The sequence below is a fragment of the Copadichromis virginalis genome, linkage group LG15 (assembly GCF_057382275.1).
Source record: "Copadichromis virginalis isolate Kocher_CV1m ecotype Utaka linkage group LG15, C_Virginalis_male_GT1.1, whole genome shotgun sequence".
Lineage (NCBI taxonomy): Eukaryota > Metazoa > Chordata > Actinopteri > Cichliformes > Cichlidae > Copadichromis > Copadichromis virginalis.
The window spans coordinates 41,463,089-41,479,572 of record NC_140632.1 but is presented as its reverse complement, the minus strand read 5'-3'; the positions used below and the strand labels follow the sequence as shown (position 1 = coordinate 41,479,572).

At 43.3% G+C, this 16,484-nt stretch overlaps 1 long non-coding RNA gene across 1 annotated transcript; it reads right to left on the bottom strand.

Moving 5' to 3' along the window:
• Positions 1 to 646: 646 nt before the first annotated feature.
• Positions 647 to 1,222, bottom strand: LOC146693079 (uncharacterized). The gene is made up of 2 exons (XR_014915045.1): positions 961 to 1,222; positions 647 to 918 (listed from the first exon to the last, which is right to left on the bottom strand). It is a non-coding gene; the product is annotated as an uncharacterized LOC146693079 (long non-coding RNA).
• Between the last annotated feature and the right edge of the window lie 15,262 nt (positions 1,223 to 16,484).

Here is a 16,484-nt window from a genome sequence, read left to right as displayed (position 1 = left end):
GCTTTACATATCCAGTCATCCACCCATTCACACACACATTCACACACTGGAGATCCTACATGACTGACAGGTTCAATATTTGATTTTCTCATTGGCTCTTGTTCTCTTTTAGGCCACTGAAACGGGATAAGAGTAGCTCATGCTACCACTGTGTATGCATACCTGCTACACTACCAGCAGCTGTCTCATTTAGAGCGTGTCTGTTACTAAAACACAGGCCTTTGAAAAATGTGACATTTTAACCATGAAAATGTGTGACTGGAAAGCTTCACATCACAAATTCACATTTCCAGATTAAAATGCTATTTGGGGAGTCTGCAAGAGTAGCATTGCATGATTCACAGTTCAAAAACATGAAGGCTCGGGGTGTGACCCTTCACTTCATCCGCTAATTTATAGCCACCCTCTTGTTTAAATTAGCTCACTTTTGATTGGCTGCCCCTCAGAAGCTTTAAACAACAGGGAGTGACAACAGAGAGAGCAACTTATTGTGTTTATATGAAAGGAAGAAATAAAATGTGCATTTATGGGCTAAAGGAAGAGAAAAGGTTCCTGAGAATGCAGCAAAATAGTTGGAAACCATGGAATCTGTCGCGAAATCAATCAATGTAGAGCAGTGTCACAAACCACGGAGGCCCCAGAAAAGTGCAATCAAACGATGAGTTTATTAACAGCCCGGAGAAAACATCAACATATGTCTTCTGACCAAAATACATGTTGTGGATACTTATAAAGCAGTGGGGTACACGCCCCCCCATGGCGTCAATGACAGATTAAAATAGGTTCCAGACATTAGTCACAGTTAATCGTACATCTTTAATAGCTATAAGCAGACATAGAACTTCTCTTTTCTATAACACCTTCCATACAAGGTAATAAACTTCAAGCCCTCAGGGTCTCTGAGGCTAATTATTGACTCTGATCGTCTGTTACCAAGTAGAATAAAATATATTAAGACACCAAATGAGTTGAGGCCTCAGGCCGGACACATTCCTAGATTATATGTATTATATGTACTGTAAGCATGCAGCTATCCTTCTATGTTCTAGTTTCCCTCAGCATGGATCACCTGGACAGTCACGCCAGTGAAGCTTAAAACCCTTAATGAACCGAACATCAACTCAAAATAGGCACAGATAGGCAATGTGTATAAAATACTTCTGACCGTACTTGTAATAAAAGTTAACATAATGGAAGGATCCTCAAATGGACATCTTCAATAAACAGCTGTAATGCAGTATCAATACTGTGAGAATTATTATTAGATGAAATAATGCTGTAAAGAATGTTATTAATGCAGTTATAATGATGCAGATTATATGGCAGCAATAAAAGAATTTCTGTATCTCCACAAATCTCAGACAAATATTTAAAAACATCCAGTAGAATATTTATTGAATATTATTTGTATTATTAAGAAACAAAACAACCACAAAACATGAAAAAATATTTTATATATATCTCACTCTAAATGCTCTCACACACACACAGGCATTTATTTCTACACCGAAGTGCTTTCTGTTTAAAATTCACACAATCACACTCCAGTAAGCAGCTCAGAGTAATTGTGGGTTCAGTATCTTGCACACGGGTACATTGGCATGCAGGCTGTAGCAGCCAAGGTTCAAACAACCAGTCTTCTGATTGGTAGATGACCTGCTGTGTCTCGTTACTTACAGTCACCCTATACTGGACCTGGTATTCCCACGCGGTTCCCCATCCAAGTACTAACTTCAAAGATCAGACGAGATCAGGCATGCTCAGGGTGCCACCCTGAGCATGAGGAGGCCTGAGGAGGCCATCCATATAAAACATATCTATCACAATTTAATACTAAAACCACATAATAAGGTGTTTTAAAAAACAAAATACGGCAGAAATGTTTAAGCATTTCCCCCAGTACCAGTCTAATATTTGTCAAACTGGCCATTTCCCCCCTTACTGCTCCAGTAGAGCCATACTGGACCCCATTCGAGAGACGATTTCAGCATGTGAAGCTTAGTTTCACAACTCTGACTTCCCCCTCTGGAGATTTTCTGCCTCTTTCTGATATTAAACCACCTCATTAGCACATTTTATGATTTAAGACTTATGAAACTGACCAGGTGTAGAGACTTCCTGTGAATTTCTCCTGAAACTAACATCACTTTCATGGCTTCTCCTCTCGGGAATGGTTCACCTACTTTACTTGTTGTTAAGCAGAGAAGAAGGCAGCTACCTTGTAAAAATTTCTGATGATTCTGCACTGTCTCTCTCCTTCAGGGACCACAACACTGCAGCTGAAGCGCTGTAATGATCCTGGATCATGTAAGGACTGAGGCACACCGTCACCGCCGGCTTAGGTAAGATGTAAACAATGAGACGATTATTTTGTAGCCAGTAGATTTTCTTCGATCTGAAAACAGTTTTCAGTCCTTTCATACCATCCTTTGATTCGGAGTCTCTGACCGTTGGTTTATCTGCTGGGTTCATAACTTAATGGTGAGGCTCAAAACAGCCGAGCAACTTAATTAACATCTGCTCCAAGATTATTGGAAGGAAACAGAGGGATTTGGGATCTTTTCACGACTAGCGAATCTCATGAAGAGTGAAACGGATACTCAGTCTACCCAGAGCATCTTAGTGAGGTTTATATTTCATAACCTGCAGACGACTCATCCCTCTGCAATATGCCAATTTTATACCCCTTCTCCTTCTTTCTGAGACTTTCAACAAGTGCTCAAGGAAGTTCTCATTTATGCCGAGTGCCTTTTAGCTTATTTTACTCAGTCCAACTGACCACAGACCACCTCAGCTGCTTCAGGTCATAGGTTGTATTACACGGTGGCTGTAACTACAACAGTAAATCTGCATGGGTTTCCTCCTACATGTGCATTAGGTTAACTGGTAATTCTACATTAACCATGGGTGTGTACTGAATAAAAAGCTGTATAATAACATGCTGACAAAAGTGCTGCATACACACCAGTCCAACGTGTGAGAACATGACCCGCGGGCTCTCTTGGTTTTCCTTCTTCTTGCAGCCAGCAGGGTCACCCTCGTTCCCTGCTGGCCACTAATAATGATGCAGTTTCAGGAATATTCTGCACTGTCTTTGCCTTTGAGGCTCCACCTTTGTATACAGCCTGGTTCAGGTTAGATGATTGTGGAGGCCAAGTGATTGAGGTACCAGCCTCAGACATCAATGAATAACTTAGATTCATCACAGCTGACTGGCTGACCTCCGCGTCTCAAAGTAATAATGGACTTTTGTTTCTCTTGAGTGGCCATTAGCATAAAATAGATCTCTACAGTGTTTGAACAGGACTATGTTCTCTATCATAAACACTACCAGTGCACACTTTGTCTCACAGTGTATTCTATATAATTAAGGCTGTTATGTGTATATATGCATTCATACAAACAAGTGAGGCTTCACCCATACACTACATACATCCAAAGGGTATAGCCTATCCATAATCTGACTGAACACACACATTAACTCTCAGGGAGACTGGCTGCCGTCACACATGGAGATGGTTAAGACTGATAGGTTTTCTTCATTACAGATATCAACAGTGTTTGCAGTATATAGCAGCCAGCCTGCAGGGTTTGATGGTGACAACACTATCCTGCCAAACTAATTACAGACATGACGGAGTCTCAGCTAAAAGCTCTTTAAACCAGCATACACAGCTAAAACAACAAATACATAAAAGAGCCAACAAAATTTTTGTCAACAAATTCTGCAAAATGACGTAAACACAAAGCGTGGAATCCCCCGTTCACGCGACAGCACGTACAGTAACAGCTTTACATCTCACAGAGTCGACAACTGCAAGTTTCGTCACACTCTGACCAACATTCACTGAACCAGCAGCAAAAGACGACCAAAACTATGTTTTACAGCAATATGACTTTTCTCTTACCTTGCATCCAAAGTATATTTCCACTGCTACCTGCTACATTCATCCATAAAATAATAAATAAATAAATAAATTACCATTTTCTGAAAGGTTACAGAGATCTGCTCCACGTTTCCTGCTTTGCAATTAGTGATTGGTGGGATTGACGTAAACACAGGGATGTTACCGTGATTCTGTTGGCTCAAATGAATAAAAGGAAGGGTCAGTCATGCTAACGGGCCACAAGAAGCTGAACTTACTGCTCCACACGAGTTAAGGTCTCAGACACTGATTTTGCTAAGACAAACCTCATTATTCATGTGTGCAAGTGATTCCTCAAAAACAAATGTAAATCATTTCTGCTATTCAATACCAAAATAACAATAACAATAACAATAATAATCAAATGTGTCTGGTTATGTCTTGACTGAAACCTTTATCTGTGCAAAGACCGATCAAAGACAGCAAAGTCCAAATGTTGTTTCAGGATTCTTTGAGTTTATTGTTCACTGCAGCATGTTGTTAAAGGGGTTTGTGCTATAAAATAAAGGAACAAAACAGAAATGTAGAAATCTTAGATTTTGTGTTACTTTGACACAGCATCGGTGTAATATTTACGCCTCTGAGTAATCTCACAAACGGCAGCTTTATTCTGATACCAGGACTGTTGAGTTTGTAATTGCAGAGAAACACTCTCTTCATTTTGGGCAGGAACCCCAGAAACGACCCTTAACAGAGGAATTATTTCAATGAGGCTTTTTTCATGTCATGTCATTAAGCCTATGTGTGAAGTATAGTTTAGAGTAAAGTGTGAGGCTAAGAGAGAAAACTGTCTGTATACATGTATGCTGACAACTGCACTCCTGTCCTGGAGATACATGCTTGACCCTCGGCACCTCACAGCTCACCTCCTACTCAAAGCTGCCAGCAGCTCCTCGCTCTCTATGCAAAATAAAGAATGTCGTTCCACCGAGGCTCAAACAGGTGCTTCATCTCATCGCTGCTCCTGTGCTGCCTGGGAAGGAGAAGGCTGATAACAGGACATGCAGGGCTGCTGTTTGGGATTTCTGCTCTATCTGGAGGCAGGTTTAAGAAACACACTCATTAGCATGCTAAGCTGGGAGACCATCCATGGCTTCTATACCTCAATAATCCTGTCTAAAAAGAACAAAATCCCTTCCAGCTCATTCACTTTCTTTTCCAGCACTCTCTTCAGCACCGGTCACTACCTGACCTTTTTCCTTTTAGCACATTTCTGAGGTATAACATTGCAATTCTGGGCAACCTGGTGAAGAATATCCATCTTCCTCACGATGCGACAAAAAGTCAAAATGAGATTAAAATTTCTGGTGCATTCCTCCTCCACCACTGACAGTCCAAACTGAAATCTGAAAATGTGCCATTGTTTCCACGCGGGTGTGTTCTGGGTAGATCAGTTTTGCATTCATCATTCTAAATGTCATCAAACAAACTTCAGGCATGTTCAATATATTATATTTAGTCACATAAACACTGATTAGATCCGTTCACTGTACACAAACAGGGCTTAACAAGCCACTGTGGCCGTGTTTGCTGTCATCCACCCTTTGATTGATCTGCGAACACACCGAGTAACACGTCATGCCAACCAGAGCCGACGGACAAGTGCATGCACTGTAAATGTGTCTAAAGTTAGGCAGCTTTCAAGGCTGAATTACAGGAAAATATTATTTGTTGCCTAAATTTGCATCAAGTTATTGTTAATGATGCGTCCAACAAGGATTCGACTGCTGTCTGGTTAACAAGTTTTAACCAGTGTGGGATTTATTTGAATGCTTCGATTAGTTGTTGAGTTTGTACTAAAACGCTGTAAACAGAACCTTCTGTGCACATTTGTATTTAAATGTTACACTATTGACCAACACCACAAGTATATACAGTATGTTTGTAAGTATTTATATGCACTCAGCTATAAGTATTAGTGTTGTCCATACATCTCCTTGTGTCAGAGGCAGCCATGTATAACATGCATGTACGTATGTACTGTATATACTTATTGTGATGGTGTAACTGTATTATCATTCAGCGTCTCTGTGTTTGACAGTTTGTGGGGAAGTAGGTGCAGGTTTTTCCTTTTGCTTTAATCAGACACGACTGCAGCCTTTTAGTGGACTGATAGGCCGACGTTACACTGACACAGCTGCAGGAAGATGAAAGCTTTTATTTTGGTGTTATAGAGTGAAGCGTTTACACCGTTTCATTATCAGGCTACAGCCCAGACCCTCTCAAACCGCCTTCAGAGGTTCAGTCGGTCTTTAATGATTCTTGGATGTTTTCATGCTCAGCTTCTCCATCCTCCCAGGACATGTGATGGATCTCAGTGTAACTGAGTTACTTACTGGATATGGTTTAAATTGAATAGGAAGTAAATTTTCTCCTCACTTTATTTATGTCAGTTTCATCAATGAAATATTTGTGCAGTCCATGTTTATTTGTCTCTTTTCTGTCCTGAACTTTGCTGTTTTTAAGACAATAAGAGTTGCAGGACAGTGTGCTACTGCTGGAGTTACTACTGCTCATTTAAAAACATCTAACAAACTGCACTAAGTTTCTCTTTGTTAACTATTTAGTCATTATTTTGTAGAAGCAAGAACTAAATATTTAACAGAGTGCATTTCCTTAAGCAAATAACTAACATGTTTGCAAGTGCTTAGAGCGTTTTTAATAAAAATAAAATAAGTCTATAAAGAAATATCAAGAAAGTCAAAAAGTAAAACAGTTCTTTGTCTATTAATTGATGTTACGTCTTCTCCCTGCAAACAGAGACAAACACACCCGAGCTCCTCAATGCAGCCACTCACTCAGTGTATTTATTTAATTTATTTTAATGCATTTACTTTGAAAAGAGTTTTTCTTTGCCATAATCCAGTTCTGCTTAAAGATGTTCAAGGTAAACAAACAGTGCTTTGTGAAACGGATGGATTTAGACATTTATTTTTCCCACAGTCAAAGTTCATCTTTGTGGAACTTCCCCCGAGCTGCTGTTGATGCTACAAGACAACGTTTTTCCAGGGGGCAGTGAGCGGTTTGGCAGAACCTGCATAAAACAGAAGTTCAATGTGGAGAAAGACTGTGTGAGTTTGGAAAAAGCACATTTTGTTCTGCACTTTGGATTTGGACAGCTGCCAACCCAGGTAAGCCTCACCTTAGCCCCAATGCTAGTTACATTTGTATGCACATGTGTGTTGGACTAAATATGTATTTATTCCTTTGGAGATCCGAGCGATAGGGGAGTGAACTGTGTGTTAAAACCTTATGAGTGCATTTGTTATGTAAGAAGAGTACAAACTGTAAAAGACTGAACATTTTCTATTGACACTGGAAAAAGACTTTAAAAAGCCCCTATGAGATCCAGTTTTGAGGCATTTTTTCGGCCGATGTATATGCAAAACGAAACATGAAAACAAGATAATATGAGAACCTTTTTTAAAAAATCCCTGCACATTGATGTTGTGAACATGTTTTCTTATCATGTTCACCTTCAGGGCAGCAGTAAATGTTACCAGAGTGCTGAAGATTGATGTAAGCTCTTCATCTTAGCAAACTGAAGCCCTGCTGTCATCATCAGGAGGCAAAAACGATGTATTAAAGACTGTGGGGAAAATGATCCTAATGCTCGCTTCACTTTCGAGCTATGAAAATCATTTTGTGATAAATTAATGGATTAAATCGCAGGTTTTAATCTTATGATGACCAGATTTTTTAAAATAAGCACTATGCTGTATTAAATAAGAGTAAAATAGAAGCATAGTATGATTTTGGGACTTGGATGAGCAGTTTGCACATGAGCTGCTTCTCAGTCATAGAAACCACTCGCTCCTCAGAGCTCAAAAAAATCAGATGGGTGTCACAGATATCCAGTCAATCACAGTCAGTTTCACTGATTATATGTTATAGTTTGTAATACCTGCTATTTGATAAAGTCCCTGCTTTATTCTCCGTGTGGGTGACAGTCTGTGAATTTCACAAAGACTAAAGGTTTTTGAAGAAAGTCTAAATAGCCTGGTGCCATTTGTGCTGGTAGCAGTGGCATGTACAAAGCTGGCAATAACAAGACAGAAAAGGTTGAGCCAATTAAAACTACAGCTGTGTGTCTTGTCTCTCTACTAGCTGCTCATATGAACTTTACCGTTAAACTAAACTTTACTGAGGTCTATAAGCCAACCAGTATTTTCACCTCATAATTAAGTCCACTTTTATCAAAAGGGCAATTTGTGAAATAGTTACATTTAATCCTTTGATTCGTGTTTCTGAGAACAGATTCATCCTCTTAGTCTTGTGTAACAGTTCAACATTGGTCCTGATTTTGACAAGCCGATATGAAAGTAGAGTTTCCACTTTAAAAGGCGAAAAAAGGAAACTGCCAGTAGTTGGAATAATTTTACCACTGAAGCCACAGACCGCAGTTTGAGTCCCGCATCAAACTGATTTCATATTTCCATTATTTTAATTGCATCACTAACAAAAGAATGTAACCACTTTTTAAAGAACAGTTTGGTTGCCAGGGTGATGCGTCTCCCCTGACGAATCTAGACAACTATCACAGCACTGCCATAGTTCAGTGCCATAATTGGATTTCACTATTACAAAAAGCTCTGTCTAATAATTATTATTACTTTATTTGAGCAGTTGTTAAAGTAATAATGCAGACATGCTACAGGCACAAAGGACGTTTGCTACTGAAAGCTTTAAAGCTGAATATGTATCCATGTACCTGAACAAACAGACTGTGTTTTGTGTTTTATGTTTTGCCACGAGTTCAGGTTACCAGTACCTGTTTCCTGACCTTTTCAAAAGGTTGAGATCCAGTGGTTCAGTCCACACAAGTGTGCAACGGTCAGTTTTATCATCAGCTCAAAACTCAGCAAACAAAAATGTACCTGTACCCCACTTTGAGGCCGGTCACAACAACTGTGACTGCTTATTCATTAAACTACAGCTATAAGACTGTTAACACAATGTTCTCAGTGTTGTCTTCCTCACTTTCATGGCAGGTAATCTGTGGTTGGGTTTTACTGGTGGAAAAAGCTCTGTTTATTACTTTAATAGATCACAGGTCTTTGAACACGGTCCCATTTTAGTTAAAATACAAAAACAAATCAGCAATTTGAACTAGAAATCAGAATAATAATACACTGAATTTCCACCTGTCTCTATTATCCAGGAGAAATCACTTGTCTTCCTGCCTTCAGTAAAAGCATGCTTTGTTCGGTTGAGATCAGGTGACTGACATAATAAGTCCTCGCTGTGATTTTTTTATTTTCGTTTTCCAGCCCAGGATGATGTCTTCGTTTGGAATTTGAAATCAAATTCAGATTATATCTCTTACTTTTGTCATGAAATAACACAGGATGAGGCCTTGTCTGCTCATGTTTGTCAATTTTCAATTTAGACTTCAATCCCTAACAGTTTATGCAAAAACGTTTTTTAAAAAAACACCCTTAAATTAAAGAGCCTGCACTTCAATTACATATTAATTGTTTGATTTAAAATCCTCTGTGGTCATGTACACAGTTAAAATGAGAAAAATTCAGCCTTTGTCCTACAATTATGAACCTTTATTCTGCACACTCTAGGCTCTAATCTCGTGGCAACGATTCTAATTCACACGTTTCTTCTGCTTGCCTTGTGCGTATCATTGTACTTCTTACTAATTGGTGTGCTTTCAAGCATCATAATATGAGGAAAACAGATCATATGTGGCTTGAAGTGTCCCCGGCTAAGCTGAAAGAATCACAGATCAGATGCACCTGAATGAACTTGATAAAGTCTAAAAAAGGGATAAACTGATCTACTCTCTTGCAGCTCAGCTCTGACTTCCAACACACGGCTTTGCATCTCATCAGCGGCCAAAAAACACAAGGCTGTCTTAGTGGATAATTAAGAAAGAAGATTCTCACAGTCCGTTAATGATTTTAAAGACTTGCGCTGGCTTTCTCGCCTTCATCCCGTTTCCTGTCCTCAAAAAGTTTGCAGCAGCTAAAAACTTTGATGAAAAAAAATGCTAAACTCATCTGGAGCCAGCTCTAATTCATACTTGGCTAACCATCTGACTTCGTTTTCTCTCTGCCTGCCACCATATCACCTCACTCCCACACAGCTCCTATGAAGCAGCAATTAGCAGCACCTCTGCCTGTAATTGGCTCAAAGAGCTCTGTTGGCCTAAATTCCAGTAGACAAAACCTCTCTGTCACGCACAAATGCAGACACTAAATTATTCCAAAGGATTAGAATGAAAAAGGATTTCCTAATATGTAAAGTTGCTCTCTGATAATCACATTCATCCACATCTATTGCCACTTCTGAGAATGATAGAATGTTAATACATTTAAATAGAAACTTTTCCATTTAAAGTGCTGCTGCTCCACCAGGAATCTATTTTCACCTACTCAGCATGCATACTTATCAACCTTTAAGGCCCTTTATTTCTGCAAACACCTGTATGCTGACAATTCAAACTAAATGTAATGAAAGATGTCTGTAATCAAAGATGTACCCATCTCCTAGCAGCTGTTTCCAACCATGAGAAGGTGGATACAAAGGGACTGACGCGGTCACCAGCTATTCATAGGTAGGCTATGACATTTAAACAACTGGCGGAAGGGGCTACATGAATAGGATGAGGGACCTATGGATTCTTCAATACCCAACATCCACAATGACGGCGAAACAACTAGTACCTCAGTGTTCCAACATTCGAAGGGACTGCTCTCACAGCTAGAGATTGACGAGGTACAACATAAATGCTACGGCAAGGGGGAGTCAGGACGCCAGGTCAGGGGGGAGATATCATCACCCCCACCCGAGATTGGGTACATAGCCCCAAGTGCGATAGGAGAAGGATCGCTGAGTGCGAGAGGAACTGACCTGAAAGATAGGATCATGGCCAAGCTTGAAACCTGGATCCCCCGTAGCCGGTTACCAAGATTACGTGAAGTACCCTCAGAAGGTCTGCTAGATGATGTTAATGCAGCACTACGGGCAATACCTACAACCACGATTACCGATTACTAACAAGCTGATCTACAATACGGCAGCAGTGATCAGTGAGATGCTTGGCTACAAGTTGAACAGCCACAAGGGGCAGTACCCTCCATGGAGAAGGAGGCTAGAGGCTAAGATCAAGGTAGCACGGAGGGAGGTTAGCCAACTAACGGAGTTGCAGAAAGGTGCGACAAAGAAGGTGCATAAGAAATACAGCAAGCTGTCCATACCTGAGGCCTTGGAAACTGCCAAGCAAAGACTCACAGCCTTGGCCAGCCGCTTGAGGAGGTACACCAGAGAGATAGAAGGCAGGAAAATAAACCAGCTGTTCTCCACAGAACCAGCAAAGGTGTACTCTCAGTGGCAAGGGAACAATAAGAGGACAGCACCACCAAGGCTGGAGACGGAGCAATACTGGAAGAGCATATGGGAGAAAGACGCAACCCATAACGGCAATGCTCAGTGGCTAGTGGATCTGAGGGCAGACCTGAACAGGGTCCAGTAACCATCACAGTGGCAGATATCCAAGAAAGGGTCTCCAGTATGAAGAGTTGGACAGCACCAGGGCCCGACATGGTTCACGCCTACTGGCTGAAGAAGCTGACTGCACTCCACGAGCGTCTGGCAGCACAAATGAACCAGCTGCTAGTTAACGAGAGACACCCGGAATGGCTAACTGAAGGCCGGACGGTCCTGATCCCCAAGGACCCCAAGAAGGGACCGGTCCCCTCCAACTACCGACCAATAACCTGCCTCAGCACCACGTGGAAGCTCCTGTCAGGCATCATATCGGCTAAGATGAACAGGCACATGGGTCAATACATGAGCGGGACACAGAAAGGAATTGGCAAGAATACCAGAGGCGCAAAACACCAGCTACTGGTAGACAGAACAATCAGCCGAGACTGCAAGACCAGACTGACCAACCTGTGCACTGCCTGGATTGATTACAAGAAGGCCTATGACTCAATGCCCCACAGCTGGATACTGGAATGCCTAGAATTGTACAAGATCAATGGGACCCTAAGAGCCTTCATCAGGAACTCAATGGGGATGTGGCGCACAACACTAGAGGCCAACTCCAAGCCCATAGCACAAGTCACCATCAAGTGCGGGATCTACCAAGGAGATGCTCTGTCCCCACTGCTGTTCTGCATAGGCCTGAACCCCCTCAGTGAGATCATTAACAAGACTGGCTACGGATACCGACTACGGAACGGAGCAGTTGTCAGCCACCTCCTGTACATGGATGACATCAAGCTGTATGCCAAGAGTGAACGAGACATCGATTCACTGATCCACACTACCAGGCTATACAGCAATGACATTGGAATGTCGTTCGGACTGGAGAAGTGTAGTCGGATGGTATCAAAGAGAGGGAAGGTAGTCAGAACTGAGGGGATTGAACTACCAGAAGGCAACATTGCAGACATAGAGGACAGTTACAAGTACTTGGGGATCCCGCAGGCAAATGGGAACCATGAAGAGGCCGCTAGAAAAGCTGCAACCACCAAGTACCTGCAGAGGGTCAGGCAAGTCCTGAGGAGTCAGCTGAACGGTAAGAACAAGATCCTTGGAGTGGGGGTATGTCACCGGGGTGCAGAGGAGGCTACCCCCCCCCCCTGTCCCCTTCTGGCTGCCTCTGCCTCAATTTTATCCCACAACTTAGACATTCACATTATTCACACTCTCATTACACATACATATAGGATCTTGGGGGTGGGCACAATCACGGAGTCCAAATCACCATCAGGGTGTATACCTCACCCCTGACGTCGTTGCCCACCTCTCAATTTTAAATACACTTAGTCATTGAGGGTTAGCAGGAGGGACTATGCGCTTACCTGCTGCTCCTTGGCAGGTAGCTCCATGCCCTCCTGGGTTTTAATTGCACCTTAGAACACATATGCATCAACACTACAATGAGCGGGTGGAGGGAGGTTTGGAGTCTTCTCCCACCCCCATTCTCTGCGGCCTGCTGGAGCGGGAGGGCTAGGAGGAGGAGTTGGCCGTCCGACTGCGGTCTGGGGTGTGGGGCCTCCCTGCTGCTGCGGAGTCGGGGTGGTCTGCCTCTCCCCACCGCAGGGAAAAGGGTAACACCACCTGGGTCTGGGTGCAATTCCCCCCTCCAGGGGCAAGGGTACCTAGACCCGGTTTGTAGAGTACGCTTGGGGAGTGTGATTGTGTGTACAGCGTCTCTTTATGTCTGTCTCCACGTTGGTTGAGTGTGGAGTGAGTGCATATGAGAGCATGAGGGTGGGAATGGATGTTTGTGTCTGTGTGTGCCTGTATGTCTGTGTCTATATGTCAGGTTGGGTATCAGACGCCACCTCTCTGGGGACACCTCAGGCCCTCCAAGGTTTGGAGGCCTATCTCCACCCACCACCACTTCCCCTGCCGGTGGCGGACTCCCTCAGGTGTCGGTGTGTTGGTGGTTCTTTGTGTCTGGGGGTGGGCGTCCGGGTACACACCGGCTCACTCCTTGGCGGCCGCTTGTCGGGGCCTGGGGCCTGGGGCTCGCTCGGGCCCCTTTGGAGGTGGGGTGCCCCCGGCCACTCGGCCTAGGGCTCGGTCACTCAGGCGCAGCTGGGGGCCGGCGGAGCTCACGGGCGCGTCACTGCAACCCCCCCTGGCTTCTGCTCCGCGGCTGCTGAGTGAGCCCTCATCTGGGACTCTCCTCAGCTCTTACTGGAACAGTGGCGCGGCTGCCCCTCTGTTGGTCTTCCATGGTCTCTTGTGTTCTGGGGGCCTCTGGATGTCTGGAGTTTTGATCTCCTCCATACCTGCTTCACACCCTGGAGGACGGGGCTGTGGCCCCCCCACACTCCCTAGCAGATCATTACATGGAGAAACCTTTGGAATGCAAGCATGCTGATCCACACAGGTATGCACACATGGGTATTCACAGACGCGGACTAAAGCTTTCTTGGCTGCTGCCTCAAAGCACACTGTGCGCTGTCTATCTTGCGTGCTGCACAATATCGTTTATTACTTAGTAAATACTGATATCTATGACTAGCTAGTTTATTGTGATGGTGCTTTGTTTTCTCTATTATTATGTTGCTCTTTGTTGTTTGCTGTCTCCTCTGTTTGTTTGTTTGTTTGTTTGTTTGTTTTTTTTCTCCATACAGGTGACCCAGGAGTTTTTTTTTTTTTGTTTTTTTGTTTTTTTGTTTTTTTGTTTTTTTTTTTGTCTCTCTTCCCCCCCCTTCTCACCGTCTCTTCTCCCCTTGGGTTTTCTTTCTTTCTCTCCCCCTCTCTCTCTCATTCATTCCCCCTGTCCTATTTATTTAAAAAAAAAAAAAAAATGACAAAGGATGAACTGAAGCTCTGCCATCACGTAATGTCGCATACTGCTGTTTCTGATGTCATTTAAAAAAAAAAAAAAAAAAAAAAAAAAAAAAAAAGAACAAGATCCGGGCCATCAACACGCACGCCATGCCCGTGATCAGGTACCCTGCTGGGGTAATAGGCTGGCCAAAGGAGGAGATAGAAGCCACTGACATCAAGACAAGAAAGCTCCTTACCATGCATGGAGGGTTTCACCCCAAGTCCAGCACCCTGAGGCTGTACGCTAAGCGGAGGGAAGGGGGCCGGGGACTGGTGAGTGTCAGCACCACAGTCCAGGATGAGACAACGAACATCCAAGAATACATTGGGAAGATGGCCCCAACTGACCGAGTGCTCAGTGAATACCTCAGGCAGCAGAAACCCAAGAAAGAGGAGGGAGACGAGGAACCATCATGGAAGGACAGGCCCCTGCACGGTATGTACCACCGGCAGATAGAGGAGGTGGCTGATATCCAGAAATCCTACCAGTGGCTGGACAAAGCTGGACTGAAAGACAGCACAGAGGCACTAATCATGGCAGCACAAGAACAAGCTCTGAGTACAAGATCCATAGAGGCTGGGGTCTATCACACCAGGCAAGACCCCAGGTGCAGGCTGTGTAAAGATGCCCCAGAGACAATCCAGCACATAACAGCAGGGTGCAAGATGCTAGCAGGCAAGGCATACATGGAACGCCATAACCAAGTGGCCGGCATAGTGTACAGGAACATCTGTGCCGAGTATAACCTGGAAGTCCCGAGGTCAAAATGGGAGATGCCCCCAAGGGTGGTGGAGAATGACCGAGCTAAGATCCTGTGGGACTTCCAGATACAGACGGACAAAATGGTGGTGGCTAACCAACCGGACATAGTGGTGGTAGACAAACAGAAGAAGACGGCCGTAGTGATCGATGTAGCGGTTCCGAATGACAGCAATATCAGGAAGAAGGAACACGAGAAGCTGGAGAAATACCAAGGGCTCAGAGAAGAGCTCGAGAGGATGTGGAGGGTGAAGGTAACGGTGGTCCCCGTGGTAATCGGAGCACTAGGTGCGGTGACTCCCAAGCTAGGCGAGTGGCTCCAGCAGATCCCGGGAACAACATCGGAGATGAAGAGCACAGTCCTGGGAACAGCTAAGATACTGCGCAGGACCCTCAAGCTCCCAGGCCTCTGGTAGAGGACCCGAGCTTGAAGGATTGACCGCCCACAGGGGCGAGTGGGGATTTTTTTTTGTTTATTATATGTATATACTTCTACACAGCACGCCCATGCGGGCGGTTTATCCTTCAAGCTCGGGTCCTCTACCAGAGGCCTGGGAGCTTGAGGGTCCTGCGCAGTATCTTAGCTGTTCCCAGGACTGCGCTCTTCTGGACAGAGATCTCCGATGTTGTTGCTGGAGCACCAATTCCTCTGACATCGTCTTATCAATCGTTAGCTTACTATGCAAACATGACAAGTGAAATCTCCCGCAGCTTAAACATGTGAGAGGTTGATCGCGCAGAGAATCGCTGAGCGTTATGTGAGTGTGTGTGTAAAAGCAGCAGGATATATATTTCAGTTCTGCTGAGCCAAATAAGACAGGTCAGGGTGAAGAAGTGACAGCCAAAGAAAAGCTTACCACAAAACGGAGAAGTTATGACAAATCAGACTATAAGGCAAAAAGAAAGTGCAGCTTTATGGTTTCATGGACAAAATAATTTCTGTGGCTGCAATATGACGAGCTAAATAACCAGGGCTGCACATAAGTGGTCCGCAGGTGCGCATTCGCTGTCAAAATAAAAAACACGCACAAGGGTTAGGGTTAAATTTAAAAACTGTACTTTTGAGTTAAAATATATATTTATAATTTTAATAAATGACAAATTAAAAAGGCATAAACATTTTTTTGTATCGAAAAAATATCGAACCGTGACACCAAAGTATCGAACCGAACCGTGAATTTTGTGTATCGTTGCACCCCTAGTATATATGTATATATATATATATGTGTATGTATATATGTGTATGTATATATATATATCCAGCATATGGAGATTTGCTGGAAATTGCTGGAAATTCCTAAAGAAGTTTCATTACATGCATTAAAAACAGGAAAAGAGAAGCTCATTGATTCCTCAGTCATGTCTATCTAGGAGCTGAAGCTCTGTGATTGCTTCATGGTCTCCAGCGTGCACCTTTTTCATGCTTTGAGTTCATTTTTTCCAACTTAAAAAATAGACTCGAACTACATAAGAACCATTTAAATTCT